This window comes from Somniosus microcephalus, chromosome 14, assembly GCF_052327205.1.
Source record: "Somniosus microcephalus isolate GS21.2 chromosome 14, FLI_Smic_1.0, whole genome shotgun sequence".
In the NCBI taxonomy this organism is placed as follows: Eukaryota; Metazoa; Chordata; class Chondrichthyes; order Squaliformes; family Somniosidae; genus Somniosus; species Somniosus microcephalus.
In genome coordinates this window covers 38,885,909-38,908,970 of record NC_141000.1, presented here as the reverse complement: position 1 = coordinate 38,908,970, position 23,062 = coordinate 38,885,909, and positions in this window count along the sequence as shown.

Below are 23,062 nucleotides of genomic sequence, written 5' to 3'. Positions count from 1 at the left end.
CGGTCGACGCCCATTGCTCAGACTATGACCTTCCAGGACCTTCCTTTCAGGTGAGATCCTCGTGAGATGATGCCACACTGCAGGTGAGTTTGAACTTACTCGTCGCTACTGTAAAGTCCGCGCCTCAATAATACACGGTCTTCGGGAGAACAGTTTAACAGGTACTTTACTGAACAAGAGGCAGCTTGAAACTGAAACTACAGAAGCCTGCTAGGGCCTTTTATACAGGGGTGGTCAGTGCCGGTACTGCAGTTTAAGACCAGTTATTCCCTTAAAGGTACATACACAACAGTCCACACCCCAGAAGGACAGGTGCACCGCCGCAATCGCAGGCACTTCCTGAACACCAAGGAACAACTCCGTCATTCCGATGAGGTGAACAGTTCAACAGAGTGTGATGAACAGAGCAATACACAAAACACATCATACTTACCTGAACCTAAACCTGAACCTGAATTGTTGACCGATTCAGCAGCATGCTCAGTTTCAGACACACAAGGTCGGGACGAGAGGTCAAGCCTAGCGTTATCCTTGACTTGTGAACTGTCAAAGGGTGTAGGCAGATCGCTGCCCTAAAAAAAACTGTACATCGTTATTGCAGCGTTGAGATGTTTTCAGTGCTAGTTAAATGCTGAATTTACTTATATGTTTATGCTACCGAGAACATTATGTAGAAGAAAGGTTTAAAAGTAATGCATAACATTTTTGTTTTAAAAGAAAGGGGATGTAACATTTGCATATTGAATTATCATTGGCCCGCAGGCATCTGTAAGGAATACCTATTATATTCACATGTGATCACATGCTGAGTTGTCATTGGCCTGCAGGCATCTGTAAGGATTGTTTTGAAGACCCAGGCTAGGGGTCCTAATGCCATGCTTCCCCCTTGGTGCGGTTATGAGTAAGATCACAGATCTAATGCTTAATAAAAGAGTTAAACTGTAATACTCCGTTGTCCTGCAATTTATTATTTTTGTACAAAGTGTGCAAAACAAGACAACCACCACCCCCACCGACTCTCTCCCGCCTGTCATGAGGGGTGAGATTAAAATTACCCCCCACCATTTTGCTTATTCAGTTGCACGATCTGCCTACGCTACATCCCTGTGGCACACGCTCCCAGCGCCGACGCAAACACCCTCACCAAGGTGGCAGGTGGCGTGGCCTACACCAGAATTGTGCGCACGTGGCTCGTACGCCATTTTTGACCCAAACCAGCACCCGTAGCACCCAAACAACGGGCGCTATGCAATCAAATTTTTAGCCCCATATCACTGGCTCACCATGCACAATGCCATGGGAGACACACTAATATTTAAATAAGCTGACAGAGATTCGTACTGCCGATGAAATCATTCCAGTGGACAGCTTGGGAGGGTAACTGAGCCTGGCGTAATGAGGGAGCTAAATAACCATTGAGATTGATGCTGAAACGGCCTTGGATTAATGATTGCAGCACTGCTGATGGTAATTCAACTCTCTCACACCATGACTCATTCAAGCCAATATCTTCGCTGCTGTTATCATCATCTCAAATGAAGCCAATCGAAAGGAAGAGAAATGGAAGGAGCACAAAAGAATGTTAATGCCAATCGTAATTTGTGTAATTGTTTGAGTTTTTTTAATGTAATTTTGTATAATGAGAATCCCTCTAACTCTTCCAGTGCCATGGAAGGTTTTATTCATCAATTAAAATGGAAAATTGGTGTCACTGGCATGGGAAGATTTAACGTGGATGTATGTGTTACTGGGTATCTGGGTACGGTCGATGGATGGCAAAGTAACGTGAGAGTTAGTAATATCAAAGAGTGGCCTTTGTTTCTCTGTTGCTGTTACCCATCCAGTCCATCTGTGGCCATGGCAACATGCTTAATGTTTCAGTGCATCAAACACTGAATTATACATTAGACAACACTCAAAGAAGCTCAAGCACATTGTGAACAAAGAGTCAAGCTGTAAGAAGTAACATTTTTAAATAGTCTTTGCAACCGTTAGTTTATTACAGTAATTGGAAAATGAAACTTTCCTGAGCTATTTTCTGTGATATTTGGACTGCGATTTTAACTCCGGGGCAGGAACCGTGTGCCTGTCCAGGAGCGGCAGCAGGCAGCCCTGGTCCATTTTACCTCCCGGGTGGGAGTGCAGCCTAGCGAACCGTGTGCCTGTCCAGGAGCAGGAGCAAGCAGGCCCCGGCCCATTTTAACTCCAGGGTGGGAGTGCGGCCTAGCGAACCGTGTGCCTGTCCAGGAGCAGCAGCAAGCAGGCCCCGGCCCATTTTAACTCCCGGGCGAGAGTGCGGCCTAGCGAACCGTGTGCCTGTCCAGGAGCAGCAGCAAGCAGGTCCTGGCCCATTTTAACTCCCGGGCGGGAGTGCAGCCTAGCGAACCATGTGCCTGTCCAGGAGCAGCAGCAAGCAGGCCCTGGCCCATTTTAACTCCCGGGTGGGAGTGCGGCCTAGCGAACCGTGTGCCTGTCCAGGAGCAGCAGCAGGCAGGCCCTGGCCCATTTTAACTCCAGGGCGGGAGTGTGGCCTATTGAACTGTGTGCCTGTCTGGGAGCAGCAGCAGGCAGGCCCCGGCCCATTTTAACGGCCGGGCCTCAGTAACATGCCGCTTGTCGACTTCCTGATCAAAAGGGCAGACAGTTAGCAGGAAGCCACTGCCTGGCCGTTAAAATCAGGCAGCAGGAGGTTGCCACCGTGGACAGTCCCCGGAAAGAGTAAGTGTTCCAGGTTGGGGAAATGGGCAGGGGAGGCCCAAGGGTACTTTGTGCGAGCACTCCTGCTCCACATTGTTAAGTATGTGTATTGTATTGAACAAATAACACAAAGACTTAAACGTATAACTCAAACAGGTCTTTACTGGTTGGAGGTAGGGACTATATGTAGGTCTTTACTTCATGCCCACAGGCAGGAACTGAGGGGAGATCAGTACCCACAGTACTATTTATACCCCTATGGCCAGGAGTGGTACTGCGTATCACTACGCCCTACAAGTAGTGCAGTCCTGTCCATAGGTTCAAAGTAGCACACATATTACATACACAACACACATGACCTATAGGAGGCTAAAAAAATAAATTAAACTCTTGCCTTGCTGGGCCTCTTCTGGCCCTGACTGTTGTTCCCGGCAGGTGTGGCCTGGCGGGGAAGCCATCACTGCTCCTCCACTCAGGACACCGTCGGAGCCTTATCTGCATAGGTGTCCTTCCCACCTGCAATTTCATATTCCAGTCAGCCAGATCAAGGTAAATCCCCAGTTCCATTTTAACTGCCTCCCTCGCCTTGTTTACACTAAAGTTATCCCATTAATGTCAATAGCTTTAAAACACTTCACAGCCTTTGTCAACAGCAGTCATGAATGTAAAGTATCTCTGGTATTTCCTGGTAAGCCTTAAATTAACTAGTTACGGTAATTGCTGATGGTTTTCTAACAAAAACTAGAAAAACAGACAGGCAACTCAACGTCCTAATGCACCCAAAAGTGACCAAAGACCACAGAAGAGAAAAGAAGTGTCAGAAGTTGACTGGTAATGGTAAAAATATCAAAGACCCTAAATCCTCCACCTCTTCCCCTTCACATGACTAACATTGGGCTTCAGCAAGTATTAGCAAAAGATCCCAGTTTAGGGTTGTAATGTCCGTGTGTAATTGAGACACGGACTGCAGAGGTTGGTTATAACAGGTGTTTACTGAATGGAGACAAAACTGGAACTACTATACAAAGTTACTGCACAGGCTTATATACAGGGGTGGTCACTACTGGTACCGCAGTATACAGGGGCTGCAGAATATAGTTCCTTCTTCAGGGTACATACACTACAATTCCTCCCCTTTTAGCTAAACAGTACATAACATTCGATTAATAATTAAATAACATATTTACAATTACAGTTGCTATATACATTAGCTGAAGTTAATCAATTATAAATTCAGTCTTCGAGGAGGCTTCCTGATTCTGTCCGGATAACGCCTCTTTGGGGTATCAGGTTCTTCTGGCAAAGTTGATTCGGGATCAATGTCGTTGTTTGGTTCATCTGCTTCCAATATCACTGATTCTGAGGTAGATGCAATTGGTACTTCGGTTTCATCACCAGGTGTATAGGATCGTGGTGTAGATTTGACATTTTCCAGTGACTCTAGAATCTGGTCAGCATGGTGTCTTACAATGCTCTCTGCAACGTCTACGGTATACATTAGAGGTCCTTGCCATGTGCAGATCGTTCCTGGCTGCCATTTCTCTGTGCGGTAGTCCCGGGCCAAAACTGGTTGACCTATCTTGAAACTCCTGGTTGGCCTTTCATTCATATTCTGAAACTGCCTGTTCTCCACATCTCTTCTGATGTTTCGCTTAACCAAATCCAAGCAGCATCTTAGTCTTCGATTGAAGAACAGCATGGCTGGAGTTTGGTTGGTAACCGCATGTGTCGCATTCCGGTAGGCAAACAAGAAGTTTTCCACCTTGAGTTGTAGGGGTATGTCTTCATTACACATTGCCTTGATAGCCTTCTTGAATGTTTGAACGAACCTCTCAGCCAATCCATTGGTGGCTGGATGATATGGGGCGGATGTGTAATGCTTAACACCATTGTTCTTTAAGAACCTCCGGAACTCTTCAGACACAAACTGTGGTCCATTGTCGGAGCAAATCTGTTCAGGCAGCCCATTTCTGGCGAATATGGTTCGTAAGACTGTGATAGTTTGTTCTGTGGTGGTTGAGGACATTTTTATTACCTCTGGCCACTTTGAATGTACATCCACCGCAATTAAAAACATCGAGTCCATAAATGGACCAGCAAAATCAATGTGTACCCTTTGCCATGGAGATGAGGGCCACTCCCATGGGTGTAGAGGGGCTTGTGGTGGGGCGTTTTGGACCTTCTGGCATCCTGTACAGCTCTTGGTCATCTCTTCGATTTCTCTATCGATTCCCGGCCGCCACACAAACGCTCTGGCTAAGTTCTTCATTTTTACCCCTCCCAGATGACCCTCATGAAGCTCATTCAGCACTCTATCCTTCAATTTGGGTGGAATTACTACTCTGGATCCACACATCAAGGTTCCTCGGCACACTGACAGCTGTTCTCTTCTCGGCGAGAATGCTGGCAACAGTGGTTCGCCATGTGCTGACCATCCCTTCACCGTTAAATCATAGACCCTGGAGAGTGTCGGGTCATTTCGTGTTTCCTTTTCTATGTTTGCATTCGTCACAGGTAGACATTCAACTATTGTCGAGTGGAATATCTCCACAGGATCGACTGCAGGTGCTTCTTCCACCATCGGCAACGGTAGGCACGACAATCCATCAGCATTCCCATGCTGTTTAGTTCCTTTGTACTCGATGTCATATTGGTGTGCCCCTAGGAAAAGGGACCACCTCTGTAGCCGTTGTGCTGTCGTTATCGGGACGCCCTTCTGAGGGTTGAAAATGGAGACAAGAGGTTGGTGATCAGTTAGTAGAGTAAATTTCTGTCCGTGCAGGTAGTGATTGAACTTCTTCACCCCACACACCAGGCTGAGGGCCTCTCTGTCAATCTGGGCGTAGTTACGCTCGGCTGAAGTTAACGAGCGTGACGCAAAAGCTATCGGCCTCTCTGAACCATCAAGGAATTTATGTGACAGTACCGCTCCAATGCCGTAGGGAGATGCATCACACGCCAGTCTTATCGGTAGTGATGGGTTGTAGTGAGCCAATACTTCTCTTGAAGTGATCAGGTCTTTACACTTCTGAAAGGCCCGCTTACATTCATCGCTCCATTTCCATGCTACTCCAGTTTGTAGTAGGGCGTTTAGTGGGTGCAGAATTGTCGACAAATTCGGCAAAAACTTATGGTAGTAATTCACCAATCCGAGGAATGACCTCAGTTGCGACACATTTTCAGGCGCTGGAGCCTTAACTACCGCTTCAATTTTGTCAGGGGACTTATGTAACCCCTCTTCATCAATCACGTGGCCACAATACGATATTTGTTTCTTAAAAAACTCGCACTTGGGGCGATTGGCTCGTAGCCCATGTTCTCTTAGTCTAGTGAGCATCTGCTCTAGGTTGGCAAGGTGTTCACTGTCATTTTCACCTGTCACTAGGATGTCGTCCAAGTAACACTGAGTCCCCGGAATCCCTTGCAGGACTTGTTCCATCGCTCTTTGCCATATAGCTGGAGCTGATGCTACTCCGAATACCAGTCGATTATACTGGTAAAGACCTTTGTGAGTGTTTATCGTGAGATATTTCCTAGAGGATTCTTCAACCTCCAGCTGCAAATATGCTTGCGCTAGGTCAATTTTTGTAAAACGTTTCCCTCCAGATAGTGAGGCGAAAATATCTTCTATCCTCGGAAGAGGATACTGTACTGTGTGAAGGATTGGGTTCACAGTTACCTTGAAGTCCCCACAGATGCGAACCTTCCTTGGCTCCTCAGACTTATTGCTTAACGTTTTCTTCATGACAGGAACGATGGGTGTCGCCCACTCGCTCCAGTCTACCTTAGATAACACGCCTGCATTCTCCAGATTCTCCAGCTCTGCCTCGATGGCTGGGCGAATTGCATATGGAACCGGTCTTGCGTTGAATAACTTGGGAATTGCATTTTCTTCTATTTTTATTGAGGCGGTTACGCCTTTAAGAGTTCCCAGTGCTTGTTGAAATACCTCTTTAGCGTTAGCTAAGATTTTTTGACAATCGGCCAGGTGTGACGTTGTCATCCTTTTTACCAGCCACAGTCAGTGCCTGAATGGAGTGCCAGGCTAAACTTATCTTTTTGATCCATTCACGTCCCAATAACGGTGGTCCACCATCTTGCAATATGTACAGATACAATTTCTGTATTTCCTTGCCGTTGTATTCGACAGGCACCCTTATTTTCCCTCTGGGGTATACTTTCTGCCCCGTATATGTCTTCAAGACAATGGATGTGTCTTTCAAGGGTATGTGTGAGAATAGCCGCTCGTAGTCTTGTCGATTCATGACGGTCAGGGCTGATCCTGTATCCAATTCCATTTTGACTTGGGACCCTGCTATCGTGAGGGTGACCCAAATGGTTCGGTGATCCTCTTTTGCGATGATGTTGTGTAGTTTGAGACAGCTTAGTCTCTTGTTCCCGGATTCACAATCACTCTTCTGGTCTTCAGAACTACTGTCCGTCATCTTTTGTACTTTCCTGTATTGTTCCTTAGTAGTCTTTTTGTTGTCGTTAGTCTTCTTCCCGGACCTGCAAACTCATGCAATGTGTCCCATCTTTCCGCATTGCCTGCATGTTTTGTCCTTGGACCAGCAGTCCTTCTGGTCATGGTTTGTTCTGCCGCAGCGACAACATTTTTCAAATCCCCGTGTCATTTCATGGGTGCCGTATTCCTGTGGCTTTTGCTGTATTTCTGCAGCTCCCCTTGCTGCTGCTTCGTACGATACTGCCACGCTGAAAGCCTTATCTAGCGTCAGCTCTTTCTCTGAGAGTAACCTCTTCTGGGTTCCTTCACTCAGGAGTCCACAGACAAATTTGTCCCGTAGGGTATCTGCCAGTCCTGCTCTGAACTGGCAGTGCTTTGATAGCTTGCATAGTTCCGTAAGGTAATCAGCATTGCTCTCATCTTTATGCTGATTTCTCTTGTGGAATTTAAATCTTTCTGCCATCAGCAGCGGTGTAGGATTTAGGTGTCCCTGTAGGATATCAACAATTTCGTTAAAACTCTTTGCCATCGGTTTGACTGGAGTGATCAGGTTCCGCAATAGGTCGTACGTTCTTGCGCCCATTAAGTTTAGTAGTACCGATGCCTTTTTCTCATCGGCTACTGCATTTGCCTTGCAATATACTTCGACTCTTTCCACTTACGTGGTCCAGTCTTCTATTGCATTATCGAAGGCAGTGATATTGCCAGTCTTCGGCATCTTGGAGATCTAAGATGGCGCCTCCAATGCTTTGCCTTCTTCCCCAATTGAACAAAATGGCACCTCCCGCACTTTGCCTTCTTCGCCGCTGGATTAAGATGGCGCCTCCCGCGCTTTCTGCCTTTTCCGCTGCTGCCAGCGCTGTTGCTGGCGTTTTTATGCCTTGATGGTGACTGTTAGATCCGTGTGTTACTGGAGACACGGAATGCAGGAGTTGATTTAACAAGTGTTTACTGAACAAATTCTGGAGGTGAACTAACTACACAAGACGCTACACAGGCTTATATACCCGAGTGGTCACTACTGGTACTACAGTATACAGTGGCTTCAAAAACATAGTTCCTCTTAAAGGTACATACACTACAATTCCTCCCCTTTTAGATAAATAGTACATAACATTTTAAGTAATCATTAAATAACATTTTTACAAGAACAATAATATACACATTTGCTGAAGTTAATCAATTACAAATTCAGTCTCTCTGGAGGCTTCCTGACTCGGTCTGGATAACGCCTCGGTGGTGTAGTAGGTTCTTTTGGCAAGGTCGATTCGGTTTCAATGCCAGTGTCGGGTTTATCTGGTTCCAGTATCACCGGATCGGAGGTAGATACTATGGGTATCTCTGCTTCATCACTAGGCGTATAGAGTTGTGGTGTAGGTTGTCCTTTTTCGGATGACTCTATGATCTGGTCAGCATGGCGCCTTATTATGCTTTCTCCAATGTCCACGGTATACATCAGTGGTCCTAGTCACGTGCAAATAGTTCCAGGCTGCCATTTCCCAGTACGGTAGTCCCGGGCCAAAACTGGTTGACCTATCTGGAAGGTTCTAGTTGGCCTTTCATTCATGCTTTGAAATTGCCGGTTCTCTACGTCCCTTCTGACGTTTGGCTTGACCAAATCCAGCCGGCATCTTATGCTTCTATTGAAAAACATCATGGCGGTGGTTTGGTTTGTAACCACATGTGTTGCATTCCTGTACGCAAACAAGAAGTTATCTACCTTATGTTGTAGATTTATGTCTTCATTACCCATGGCCTTTATGGCCTTCTTGAAGGTCTGGACAAACCTTACAGCCAATCCATTGGTGGCGGGATGGTATGGGGCGGACGTGTAGTGCTTAACCCCATTGTTTTTTAAGAACTTCCTGAAATCTTCAGATACAAATTGCGGTCCATTATCAGAACAGATCTGTTCAGGCAGCCCATTCCTGGCGAATATGGTCCTTAATACTGTGATGGTTTTTTCCGTGGTGGTGGAGGACATCTTTATTACCTCCGGCCACTTGGAGTGTGCATCCACCGCGATTAAGAACATTGAGTCCATAAATGGACCAGCAAAGTCGATATGTACCCTTTGCCATGGAGATGAGGGCCAGTCCCATGGATTTAGAGGGGCTTGTGGTGGGGCATTTTGGACCTTCTGGCATCCTAGACAGCTCTTGGTCATTTCTTCGATGTCTCCATCGATACCTGGCCACCACACAAACGCTCTGGCTAAGTTCTTCATTTTCACTCCACCCAGATGCCCCTCGTGAAGCTCCTTTTGCACTCTATCCTTGAGTTTGGGTGGAATCACCACTCTGGATCCACACATCAAGGTTCCTCGGCACACTGACAGCTGTTCTCTTCTTTGTGAGAATGCTGGCAACAGTGGTTCGCCATGTGCTGGCCATCCCTTCACCGTTAAATTGTAGACTCGTGAGAGAGTCGGGTCATTTCGCATTTCCTTTTCAATGGTAGAATTTGTCACCGGTAGACATTCCACTATGGTCGAGTGGAACATCTCCACTGGGTCCACTGTAGGCGCCTCTTCCACCGTTGGCAACGGTAGGCGCGATAACCCGTCAGCATTCCCATGCTGTTTTGTTCCTTTGTATTCTATGTCATATTGGTGTGCCCCTAGGAAAAGGGACCACCTCTGTAGCCTTTGCGCTGTTATAATGGGAACGCCCTTTTTAGGGTTGAATATGGAGATGAGGGGTTGATGGTCAATCAACAAGGTAAATTTTTGTCCGGGTAGGTAATGGTTGAATTTCTTCACCCCCCCGCCACACCAGGCTGAGTGCCTCCCTGTCGATCTGGGCATAGTTACGCTCAGCTGAGTTCAATGAGCGTGATGCAAAAGCTATCGGCCGCTCCGAGCCATCAGGGAATCTATGCGATAATACCGCTCCCACGCCGTAAGGGGATGCATCGCACGCCAGTCTGATTGGCAGTGATGGGTTGTAATGAGCCAACACTTCCCTGGACGTGATCAAGCCTTTGCATTTATGGAAGGCACGTTTACAGTCTTCGCTCCATTTCCAAACTATTCCCGTTTGTAGCAGTGCATTAAGAGGGTGCAGAACCGTCGACAAGTTTGGTAAAAATTTATGATAGTAATTTACTAATCCCAGGAACGACCTTAATTGTGAGACATTTTCAGGCTCAGGGGCCTTTACGACCGCTTCAATTTTTTCAGGTGACTTATGCATCCCTTCTTCGTTAATGACATGGCCACAATATGATATTTGTTTCTGGAAAAATTCGCACTTGGGGCGATTTGCTCGGAGGCCCCGTTCTCTCAGCCTCGTGAGCACCTGCTCCAAGTTGGCAAGGTGCTCGTTGTCATTTTCTTCTGTTACAAGGATGTCGTCTCGGTAGCATTGAGTCCCCGGAATTCCTTGCAGGACATGCTCCATATCTCTTTGCCAGATAGCCGGAGCTGATGCTACTCTGAAAACCAGTTGATTGTACTGGTACAGGCCTTTTTGTGTGTTTATCGTGAGATACATTTTAGAGGCCTCCTCAACCTCCATCTGTAGATATGCCTGTGCTTAGTTAATTTTGGTGAAACGTTTCCCTCCGGATAGTGAGGCGAAAATATCTTCTATCCTCGGAAGAGGATACTGTACCATGTGAAGAACTGGGTTTACAGTCACCTTGATGTCTCCACAGATGCAAACTTTTCTCTGTTCTTCAGATTTATCATTATTCAACATTTTCTTCATGACCGGGACGATGGGTGTTGCCCACTCGCTCCAATCTACCTTGGATAACACGCCTGCTTTTTCCAAATTCTCCAGCTCTGCCTCAACGGCTGGACGAATTGCGTATGGCACCGGCCTTTCCTTAATAAACTTGGGAATTGCCGCATCTTCCACTTTTATTGAGGCGGTGGCGCCTTTCAGGGTTCCTAGTTCCTGTTCAAACACTTCTTTGGTGTTAGCCAAGATTTCTTTTAATCGTCCAGGTACGACATCATCATCGTTTTTTTTCTTACTGGTCACCGTCAGTGCCTGAATGGAGTGCCAGTCTAAACGTATCTTTCTGATCCATTCACATCCCAACAACGGTGGACCACCATCTTGCAGAACGTATAAATACAACTTCTGTATTTCCTTGCCGTTGTATACAACAGGCACCCTTATTTTCCCTCTGGGGTATACTTTCTGCCCCGTATATGTCTTCAAGATAATGGATGTGTCTTTCAAAGGTATATGCGGAAATAGCCGCTCGTAATCCCGTCGACTCATGACGGTCAGAGCTGATCCTGTATCTAGCTCTATTTTGACTGGGGACCCCGCTATCATGAGGGTAACCCAAATGGTCTGGTAATCTTCTTTGGCAATTACATTATGTAATTTGAGACAGCTTAGTCTCTTGTTTCCGGAGTCGCTATCGCTCTTCTGGTCTTCGGAGCTATTGTACGTCATCATTTGTACCTTTCTGTACTTTTCCTTATTGACCTTTTTACTGATAGCGGATTTCTTTCCAGATCTGCATACACGTGCAATGTGTCCCATCTTTCCGCATTGCCTGCATGCTTTGTCCTTGAACCAGCAGTCCTTCTGGTCAAGGCTGGATCTGCTGCAGCGATAACATCTCTCGAAACCCCGTGTCATTTCATGGGTTCTGAAGTCCTGTGGCTTTTGCTTTATCTCTGCAGCTCCTCTTGCTGCTGCTTCGTATGATACAGCCACACTGAAAGCCTTGTCCAGTGTCAAATCTTTCTCAGAAAGTAGTCTTTTCTGTGTTCCTTCGCTTAGGAGACCGCAGACGAATTTGTCTCGTAGAGAGGCTCAGGTAGGCCCCAGTGCGGCATCGGCAGCGGGTGGAGGTGGAGCTGAGCGGTAGAGCGACTACAAGAGGCCCCAGAGGCTCAGGTAGGCGTACCAACCTCCAATCTCAGGGAAGGAGAGAGGTAAAAAGTATTCAAGGTGTGACGTCACCACAAAGCGGGTAAGTGACTGGTTGGTAAGTATTTCTCCCTTTTTAAGCTTAAATCTCCTTGGTTTATAGTTTCTAAGGTGTGATATTCACCATCTAGAATCGAGGCAGAGGGTATTTAGGAATAATATTAATAAATTTAATTAATTACATAGAATGGGAGATCAGGCGATGTGTTGCTGCTGCAATATGTGGGAGCTGGTGGACACCATTGATGCTCACGGTGATCACATTTGCAGTAAGTGTTGGCTGCTCGAGGAATTCCGGCTCCATGTTGAAGAGCTGGAGTCCGAGCTTCAAACACTGAGACACATCAGGGAGGGGGAGAGTTACCTGGACTCTGTGTATCAGGAGGTAGTCACACCAATTAGATTAATTAATTCAGATGTAGTCCGTGGCCAGGGTCAGATGGTGTGACTAGAAGTGAGGCAGGTACGGGGATCCAGGAGGTAGTGTTGGAGGAGCTGCAGCCCTTGCACTTGTCCAACAGGTTCGAGGCTCTTACTCCCTGTGAGGATGGGAACAGGGACTGCGGGGAGGATGAGCAACCTGGCCACAGCACTGTGGAGCGGGGGGCCATTCAAGTGGGGGGAGTTAAAAGAAATGTTGTAGTGGTAGGGGATAGCATCGTTAGGGGGATAGATAGAGTTCTCTGCAGCCGAGAGCGAGAGTCCCGAAGGCTGTGTTGCCTGCCCAGTGCCAGGGTTAAGGACATCTCCTCTGGACTGGAGAGAAACTTGGAGTGGGAGGGGGGGGATCCAGTTGTCATGGTCCATGTTGGTACCAACGACATAGATAGGACAAGGAAGGAGGTTCTGCTGAGGGAGTTTGAGCAGCTAGGGGCCAAATTAAAAAGCAGAACCACAAGGGTAATAATCTCTGGATTATTACCTGAGCCACGAGCGAATTTGGCTAGGACAAATAAAATTAGAGAGTTAAATGCATGGCTCAAAGACTGGTGTGGGAGAAATGGGTTTTGCTTCCTGGGACACTGGCACCAGTACTGGGGCAGGAGGGAGCTGTTCCGTTGGGATGGGCTTTACTTGGCCAGTGCTGGGACTAGAGTCCTGGCGGATCATATAACTAGGGCTGTAGAGAGGGCTTTAAACTAACTAGCCGGGGGGAGGTTCCTAGAGAGCAAATAATACAAATGACAACAGAGAAGGTCATAGACTTAGGTAGCAGTGGGGAAATTAAAAACCAGAGCATGTCAGGAAGCGGCAGAAGGTATGGAGTAAAAGGTAAAGTAATAAAAAGGGCAAAAGCAGGAACTAATTGTCACAAAACATCTTTGAAAGTTCTCTATCTGAATGCACGTAGCATTCGTAACAAAATAGATGAGTTAATGGCACAAATAACTACATATGGGTATGATCTTGTGGCCATTACAGAAACATGGCTGCAGGGTGACAATGCCTGGGAATTAAACATACCAGGTTATTTAACGATCAGGAAGGACAGGCAGGAAGGAAGGGGAGGTGGGGTGGCTATGTTAATAAAGGAAGGAATCACTGTAATACAGAGAAATGATATTGGGTCAAAAGATCAGGACAATGAAACAGTTTGGGCGGAGGTAAGGAATAATAAGGGGAAAAAAACACTAGTGGGCGTAGTCTATAGGCCTCCGAACTGTGGCAACTCTGTTGGACGGAGTATCAATCAGGAAATAGTTGAGGCTTGTAATAAGGGAACATCTATAATTATGGGGGATTTTAACTGTCATATTAATTGGACAAATCAAATTGGGTAGGGCTGCCTTGAGGATGAGTTCATTGAGTGTATTAGGGATGGGTTTCTTGAGCAGTATGTAACTGAACCGACCAGGGGGCAGGCAACCTTAGATCTGGTCCTGTGTAACGAGACAGGATTAATTAAAAATGTCCTAGTAAAGGATCCCCTTGGAATGAGTGACCATAACATGGTTGAATTCCATATTCAATTAGAGGGTGAGAAGGTTGGACCTCAAACAAGCGTGCTAAGCTTGAATAAAGGAGACTATGAAGGTATGAGAGCGGAATTGAGTAGAGTGGATTGGGAAAATAGATTAAAGGGTAAGACAATACATGATCAGTGGTGTACATTTAAGGAGTTATTTTACAACTTCCAAAAAATATATATTCCACTGAGAAGAAAAGGGTGTAAAAGAAAAGACAGCCATCCGTGGCTAAGTAAAGAAATTAAGGATAGTATTCGACTAAAAACAAGGGCATATAAGGTAGCCAAATCTAGTGGGAGGATAGAGGATTGGGAAAACTTTAAAAGACAGCAGAAAATAACAAAAAGATTGATTAAGAAAGGGAAGATAGATTATGAAAGTAAATTAGCAAAAAATATAAAAACAGATAGTAAGAGTTTTTATAGTTATATAAAAAGAAAAAGGGTGGCTAAAGTAAATGTTGGTCCCTTAGAGGATGAGACCGGGAAATTAATGGTGGGAAATATGGAGATGGCAAAAACACTGAATGAATATTTTACATCAGTCTTTACAGTAGAGGACACGAAGAATATCCCAACACCGGACAAACAGGGGGCTAAAGGGGGGGAGGAGCTAAACATGATTAAAATCACTAAGGAAGTGGTACTCGGTAAAATAATGGGACTCAAGGCGGATAAATCACCTGGACCTGATGGCTTACATCCTAGGGTTTTGAGGGAAGTGGCGGTAGGGATTGTGGATGCATTGGTAATAATTTTCCAAAACTCCCTGGACTCGGCAATGGACCCGGCAGACTGGAATACTGCTAATGTAACACCCTTATTTAAAAAGGGCAGTAGACAGAAGGCTGGAAACTATAGACCGGTTAGCCTAACATCTGTGGTAGGTAAAATTTTGGAGTCCATTATTAAGGAGACAGTAACAGGACATTTGGATAATCATAATTTAATTGGACAAAGTCAGCATGGTTTTATGAAGGGGAAGTCATGTTTGACAAATTTGCTGGAGTTCTTTGAGGAAGTAACATATAGGGTGGATAAAGGGGAACCAGTGGACGTAGTGTATTTAGACTTCCAAAAGGCATTTGACAAGGTGCCACACAAAAGATTATTGCTTAAGATAAAAAATCACGGGATTGGGGGTAATATTCTGGCATGGATCGAGGATTGGCTATCTAACAGAAGGCAGAGAGTTGGGATAAATGGTTCATTCTCAGACTGGCAATCAGTAACTAGTGGTGTTCCGCAGGGGTCAGTGCTGGGTCCCCAACTCTTTACAATCCATATTAACGATTTGGAGGAGGGGACCGAGCGTAACATATCAAAGTTTGCAGATGATACTAAGATGGGGGGGAAAGTAGTGAGTGAGGAGGACATAAAAAACCTTCAAGGGGACATAGACAGGCTAAGTAAGTGGGCAGAGATTTGGCAGATGGAATACAATACTGGAAAGTGTGAGGTTATGCACATTGGCAGGAAAAATCGTAGAGCAAGTTATTATCTTAATGGCAAGAATCTGTAAAGTACTGAAGTACAAAGGGATCTGGGGGTCCTGGTGCACGAAACTCAGAAGGTTAGTATGCAGGTGCAGCAAGTGATTAAGAAGGCCAATGGAATGTTGGCTTTCATTGCTAGGGGGATAGAATATAAAAATAGGGAGGTATTGCTTCAGTTGTACAAGGTATTGGTGAGACCGCACCTGGAATACTGCGTACAGTTTTGGTGTCCATACTTAAGAAAGGACAAACTTGCTCTCGAGTCAGTACAAAGATGTTTCACTCGGTTAATCCCGGGGATGAGGGGATGGACATATGAGGAGAGGTTGAGTAGATTGGGACTCTACTCATTGGAGTTCAGAAGAATGAGAGGCGATCTTATTGAAACATATAAGATTGTGAAGGGGTTGGATCGGGTGGATGCAGGGAAGATGTTCCAGATGATGGGTGAAACTAGAACTATGGGGCATAGTCTTAGAATAAGGGGCTGCTCTTTCAAAACTGAGATGAGGAGGAACTACTTCACTCAGAGGGTGGTAGGTCCATGGAATATGCTGCCCCAAAAAACTGTAGAAGCTACATCATTACATAAATTTAAAACAGAAATAGACAGTTTCCTAGAAGTAAAGGGAATTAAGGGTTACGGGGAGCGGGCAGGTATTTGGACATGAGTCTAGGTTCGGATCGGTCATGGCCCTGTGGGTAGCGGAGCGGGCCCAGGGGCTGTGTAGCCTGATCCTGCTCCTATTTCGTGTGTCTAATTCTGTTAGATGCAGGAGATGGTTCTGTGATAGTGGGTTGGCAGTTAGGATCAGATCAGCCATGATCTTATTGAATGGCGGAGCAGGCTCGAGGGGCCGATTGGCCTACTCCTGCTCCTATGTCTTATGTTCTTATATTTTTAGAATCTGCCAGTCCTGCCCCGAATTGGCAGTGCTTTTACAGCTTTCGTAATTCGGTGAGATAATCAGCGTTACTTTCATTCTTGTGCTGCTTCCTCCTGAAGAATTTGAATCGTTCCGCTATCAGCAGCGGTGTTGGGTTTAAGTGCTCCTGTAATGTATCAACAAGCTCCTTAAAATTCTTGTCCATCGGTTTGGCTAGAGTGATCAAGTTTCGTAACAGCCCGTATGTCCTTGCGCCCATCAGATTTAGAAGTACCGATGCCTTTTTATCATCCGCTACTTCATTCGCCTTGCAATATACCTCCACTCTTTCCACATATGTGGTCCAATCTTCTATATCACTATCGAAAGCAGTAATATCGCCAGTCTTTGGCATTTTGAAAATCTAAAATGGCGCTTCCCGCGCTTTTCCTCCGTCCCCGATGGATCAAAATGGCGCCTCCCGCGCTTTTCTTTCTTCCCCACCGAGTTAAGATGGCGCCTCGTCTGAGGAATCGTTCCCCTTGAGGTGCTGCCAAATTGCAGGTAAGTTCGTTTCTAACTCGTCACCACTGTTAGGTCCGTGTGTTAATGGAGACATGGAATGCAGGAGTTGATTTAACAAGTGTTTACTGAACAAAGTCTGGAGGTGAACTAACTACACAAGCCGCTACACAGGCTTATATACCCGAGTGGTCACTACTGGTACTACAGTATACAGGGGCTTCAAAAACATAGTTCCTCTTAAAGGTACACACACTACAGCGACGCCCTATGGTCTTCGCGCGCTTCCCCCCGCGCTGCTGCCAATGCCGCTCTCCGCGGTCCCCGTGGCAAACTGCAGCTCCTCGCGGCTTTCTGCGCTTCTAATTTCTTTTATTTTAGTTACTGTTCTCATCGTCAGAGCAGACCCTATGGGACACTTCCTCCCCTCTTCTCAGGTCTGTACGCTGCCCGGCTTCGTAGCACCGGCCGCGCCCTGTGTGCTCCACCCTCTCTCTCTCTCTCCTCTTCCCGACAACGCTGCTCGGCCCCATTGAAAAGCCACCTGATCGAGCTCTAGCCCGCCGCAGCCCAGGAAGGATCAGTGTACTACCTGCCACCAGCCCGATTAGCTGGAACACCATAGACTGGATAACCAAGCCCCACTCTCGACAGCCTCTCCTGCAAATCTTCTAATTCGACGAATCAGAGGGTGGTTGCCCACGGTCGACGCCCGTTTCTTCTGTTTTTTCCTTTTTGGATTTCTTCCTTCTGGCCTCGACCTCCAATAACTTCGCTTCAGGGATGGATCCCCGTGAGGTGGTGCAGAACTGTAGGTAAGTTCGGATCTGTTCGTCGCCAATGTAATGTCCATGTGTAATTGAGACACGGACTGTAGAGGTTGGTTATAACAAGTGTTTACTGAATGGAGACAAAACTGGAACTACTATACAAAGTTACTGCACAGGCTTATATACAGGGGTGGTCACTACTGGTACTGCAGTATACAGAGGCTGCAGAATATAGTTCCTTCTTCAGGGTACATACACTACAAGGGTCTTCAATGCCAATTGCTGATGCAACATATGGTCTGGATATTCCGATCCCTACGGGTGAGTACGTGCTGTGTACCCACCCGTAGGGACATTGGAAATGCCGGTTTCAGGCATGCATAAGGCTTGCTTTTACCAGGATAAGGGAGTGGGCCTTTGGCATAGCGGTAGCATCCCCACCATTGGGCCAGAAGGCATAGGGTTTCGAACCCTGCTCCAGACAGTCCCGGCAAGTGGAGTCGGAGCTCCGGCTCTAAATTCTGGGTTGACATCCAGCGGGATACTTGCGTCCATGGGTGTGGGTGGCCCCCCCCCCCTCGTATGGGTTGTGGTGAGCCTGTAAAACCCTCCCACCATAGGACTAACCACCCTAATGGCCGGTACGAAGATGGTTACGGTCACGGAAGGAGCATTAATCACAGCCAGAAATCCTTCCACCACTTCATACAGTTCCCCAAAGGGAACAATATGAAGACACGTACGACGACGACCAGGATAAGAGTTGAAAAAAATTTCAGTCATTTTTCATTTAAAAATACTTTAAAAAAAAGGTAAGTTTATTTTTAGCCCTATAAAAAACTTCAATTATTTTTTCCAAAAATGTAATTTTTGTTTAATTGTAATTTCAAGTAATTTTAAAAATGTGATGTTTTTTAAAAATTTATTTAATGTTTTGAAGTGTTTTTGGGGTGATCTCCATTCATATATTTGACAGGTCTATCTATCAAGTGTATGAAGGGAGATTCCCTTCTTTGATTGGCTCCCCATAGCCCACGTGATCCCAGGGAGACTTGCGAACCGCATGGGCCCCTGGGATATGTGGGACCTGCGCACTTGGAGTTTGAGAGGCCCAGCATCGGAACTATACGCACCTTGGGAGACCTCAGGTAAGTGTGAAGCCTCCGATCGGAAAATACGGCTCATCTACTATCTCTGGTGTTTCAAAAGTAATCCCGCTTTTTGGTAAGCATTTCCCCAAAGCTAAAGGAAAGATGAGACATGTCTGTAATATTTTCAGACATAACAGTTTGTCTGGGGCAAACTTGCCAGGACTGCTGCGGATTCAAGTTACAGTTTACTAGTTTGGCCTCTTCTCGGGTCAGGAGATAATGTTCATTTGATGAATCCACTGTGTGCAATGCTGATGATAGCCAAGTAGCCTGCATTTTGTATACTGACCCTGTTGAATGTAATAGGGAGGCTTCTCTTAATCTCACAGGACTAGCCTCAATTACATGCTTCAGCTCTGTGCTCACTGTAACACTTTCCACCAGAAAAAGTGGATAGAGAGCAGGACACGTTTATTGCAGAGAACACAAGATACAGTAATCTGAACATATAAATTCATCAGTTTTATTTAAATTAGGTAGCATAATGTGATCTATAAATTGTGACCTATACATTGCATAATACTGTATTATTCCTCAGAACTGAGACTTTCACAGAATCATAGAATCATAGAAAGATACGGCACAGAAGGAGGCCAAAGCCCATCGTGCCTGTGCCGGCTATTTGAAAGAGCTCTCCGATTCGTCCCACTCCCCTGTTCTTTCCCCATAGCCCGGCAAATTACTCCTGTTCAAGTATTTATTCAATTCCCTTTTGAAAGTTATTATTGAATCTGCTTACACCACCTTTTCATGCAACGCATTCCACATCGTTACAGCTCACTGCGTAAATTTTATTATATAGAATCATAGAATCATAGAAAGTTACAGCACGGAAGAAGGCCATTTCGGCCCATCGTGTCCGCGCCGGCCAACAAAGAGCTATCCAGCCTAATCCCACTTCCCAGCTCTTGGTCTGTAGCCCTGCAGGTTAGAGCACCCCAAGTGCACAATGTGGTTAGGGTTCCTGCCTCTACCACCCTTTCAGGCAGTGAGTTCCAGACCCCCACAACCCTCTGGGTAAAGAAATTTCTCCTCAAATCCCCTCTAAACCTTCCACTAATTACTTTAAATCTGTGCCCCCTGGTTTTTGACCCCTCTGTTAAGGGAAATAGGTCCTTTCTATCCACTTTATCTATGCCCCATATAATTTTATACACCTCAATAAGGTTTCCCTTCAGCCTCCTCTGTTCCAAGGAAAACAAACCCAGCCAATCCAGTCTTTCCTCATAGCTAAGATTCTCTACTCCCGGCAACATCCTTGTGAATCTCCTCTGTACCCTCTCTAGTGCAATCACATCTTTCCTGTAATGTGGTGACCAGAACTGCACGCAGTACTCTAGCTGAGGCCTAACTAGTGTTTTATACAGTAGAAGTATAACTCCCCTGCTCTTATATTCTATGCCACGGCTAATAAAGGCAAGCATTCCGTATGCCTTCTTAACCACCTTATCTACTTGGCCTGCTACCTTCAGGGATCTGTGGACATGCACTCTAAGGTCCCTTTGTTCATCTACACTACTCAGTGTCCTACCATTTAATATGTATTCCCTTTCCTTGTTAGCCCCCCCCAAATGCATTACCTCACACTTCTCTAGATTGTATTCCATTTGCCACTGTTCTGCCCACCTGACCCATCTTCCTTAGGTCTACAGCTTCCTTCTTCAGTATCAACCACACAGCCGATTTTAGTATCATCTGCAAACGTCTTAATCATACCCCCTATATTCAAGTCTAGATCATTGATATATACCACAAAAAGCAAGGGACCTAGTACTGAGCCCTGCGGAACCCCACTGGAAACAGCCTTCCAGTCACAAAAGCACCCATCAACCATTACTCTCTGCTTCCTGTCTCTGAGCCAGTTTTGAATCCAACTTGACACTTTGCCCTGGATCCCACGGGCTTTTAACTTAGTGACCATTCTGCCAAGTGGAACCTTATCAAAAGCTTTGCAAAAGTCCATATACATGCATCAAATGCACTACCCTCATCTGCTCTCCTTGTTGCCTCCTCAAAAAATTCAATCAAGTTTGTCAGATACGACCTTCCCTTAACAAATCTATGCTGACTATCCTTGATTAATCCATGTCTTTATAAATGAAGATTTATCCTGTCCTTCAGAATTCTTTCCAATAAATTTCCCACCACCGAGGTTAGGCTGACTGACCTGTAATTACTCGGTCTATCCTTTTCTCTCTTTTTAAACAAGGGTACCATATTAGCAGTCCTCTGGCACCACACCTGAAGCCAGAGAGGATTGGAAAATGATGGTCAGGGCCTCTACTATTTCCTCTTTTGCTTCGCTTAACATTTCATCCGGGCCTGGGAATTTATTCACTTTTAAAGATGCTAAACCCCTTAATACTTCCTCTCTCACTATGTTTATTTCATCTAATATTTCACACTCCTCCCCCCCGATAGCAGTGTCTGCTTCACCCCTCTCCTTTGTGAAAACAGACGCAAAGTATTCATTAAGAACCCTACCGACGTCTCCCATCTCCACACACAGAATACCCTCATGATCTCTAATAGGCCCTACCCTTTCTTTAGTTATCCTCTTACTCTTAATATGTTTATAAAACATCTTTGGGTTTTCCTTGATTTTACTTGCCAAGAATTTTTCATGCTCTCTCTTTGCTTTCCTAATATCATTTTTAATTGCACCCCTGCACGTTCTGTACTCCTCTAAAGATTCTGGATTATTTAGCCCTCGGTATCTGTCATATGCCTCCCTTTTGTTCTTTATCTTACCTTGTATGTCTCTAGACATCCAGGGGTCTCTAGATTTGTTAGTCCCACCTTTTTTCTTTAAGGGCACATATTTGGTCTGAACCCTCCGGATCTCCTCCTTGAATGCCTTCCACTGCTCTGACACTGATTTACCTTCAAGCAGTGGTTTCCAGTCCACTATGGCTAAATCCCCTCTGAGCTTAGCAAAATTTGCTTTTCCCCAATTTAGAATTTTTATTTCTGGTCTATCCTTGTCCTTTTCCATAACTACCTTAAATCTAACAGAATTATGGTCACTAGTACCAAAATGCTCCCCGACTAATATGCCTTCTACCTGCCCAGCTTCATTCCCTAAAACTAAATCCAGAACCGCCCCCTCCCTTGTTGGGCTTGCTACATACTGGCTAAAAAGATCTCCCGAATGCATTTTAGAAATTCCACACCCTCTATACCCTTCACACTAACTTTATTCCAGTTAATATTAGGGTAGTTGAAATCCCCTACTATTACTGCCCTATAGTTTTTGCACTTCTCAGAAATTTGTCTAAATATTTGTTCTTCTATCTCCCTCTCACTGTTTGGGGGTCTGTAGTACACTCCCAGCAGTGAGATCGCCCCTTTCTTGTTTTTCAATTCGACCCATATGGCCTCATTTGATGATCCATCCAACATATCATCCCTCCTCACAGCTGTAATATTTCTTCATGTTGCCTATGGTTCTTTTGCCAGCCACCTTAAATCTGTGTCCTTTGGTTACCGACCCTTCTGCCACTGGAAGATGTTTCTCCTTATTTACTCTATTAAAACCATTCATGATTCTGAACACCTCTATCAAATATCCCTTTAAACTTCTCTGTTCTAAGGAGAACAACCCCAGTTTTCCAGTCTCTCCACATAACTGAAGTCCCGTACCCCTGGCACCATTCTAGTAAATCTCCTCTGCACCCTCTCCAAGGCCTTGACATCCTTCATAAAGTGTGGTGCCACAGAATTGGCCACAATACTCTGTATTGATTTCTTTGTGGGTTCAATGACGAGACATTTATGAAACAGAGTGTCTTTTAATCTAAAGTCTGTTCAACTCTTTATACAGCTTTACAGGAGACACGATGCTAGTGATGCATCTAGAATGAAACTGAAACTAAACTTAAACTGCCTTGCTTGTCTCAGTCACATGCCCTCTGCTGGTCAGGCACAAGCAATCAATACATACAAACATGCTGTTAAGGCATCATAATCGAACAGGCAAATACCATCTCTATTTGCTGATATCATTACATCTCCTTTTCTTAAAACAAAAGTATTTTACTTTTAACTAGCAACATGTTTTCTTTGTATTAATCTGCATTTTAACTGTAACACTTAATGAACTTACATTATCATTATCATGATCAAGGTTTTTTAACCTTGCTTTGTGTGTTCACATGAAATATGCCAATACACGAGAACTTGAAGAAAGAATAAAATAACATTACTTCCTTCTATAACAATAGTCCTTAAA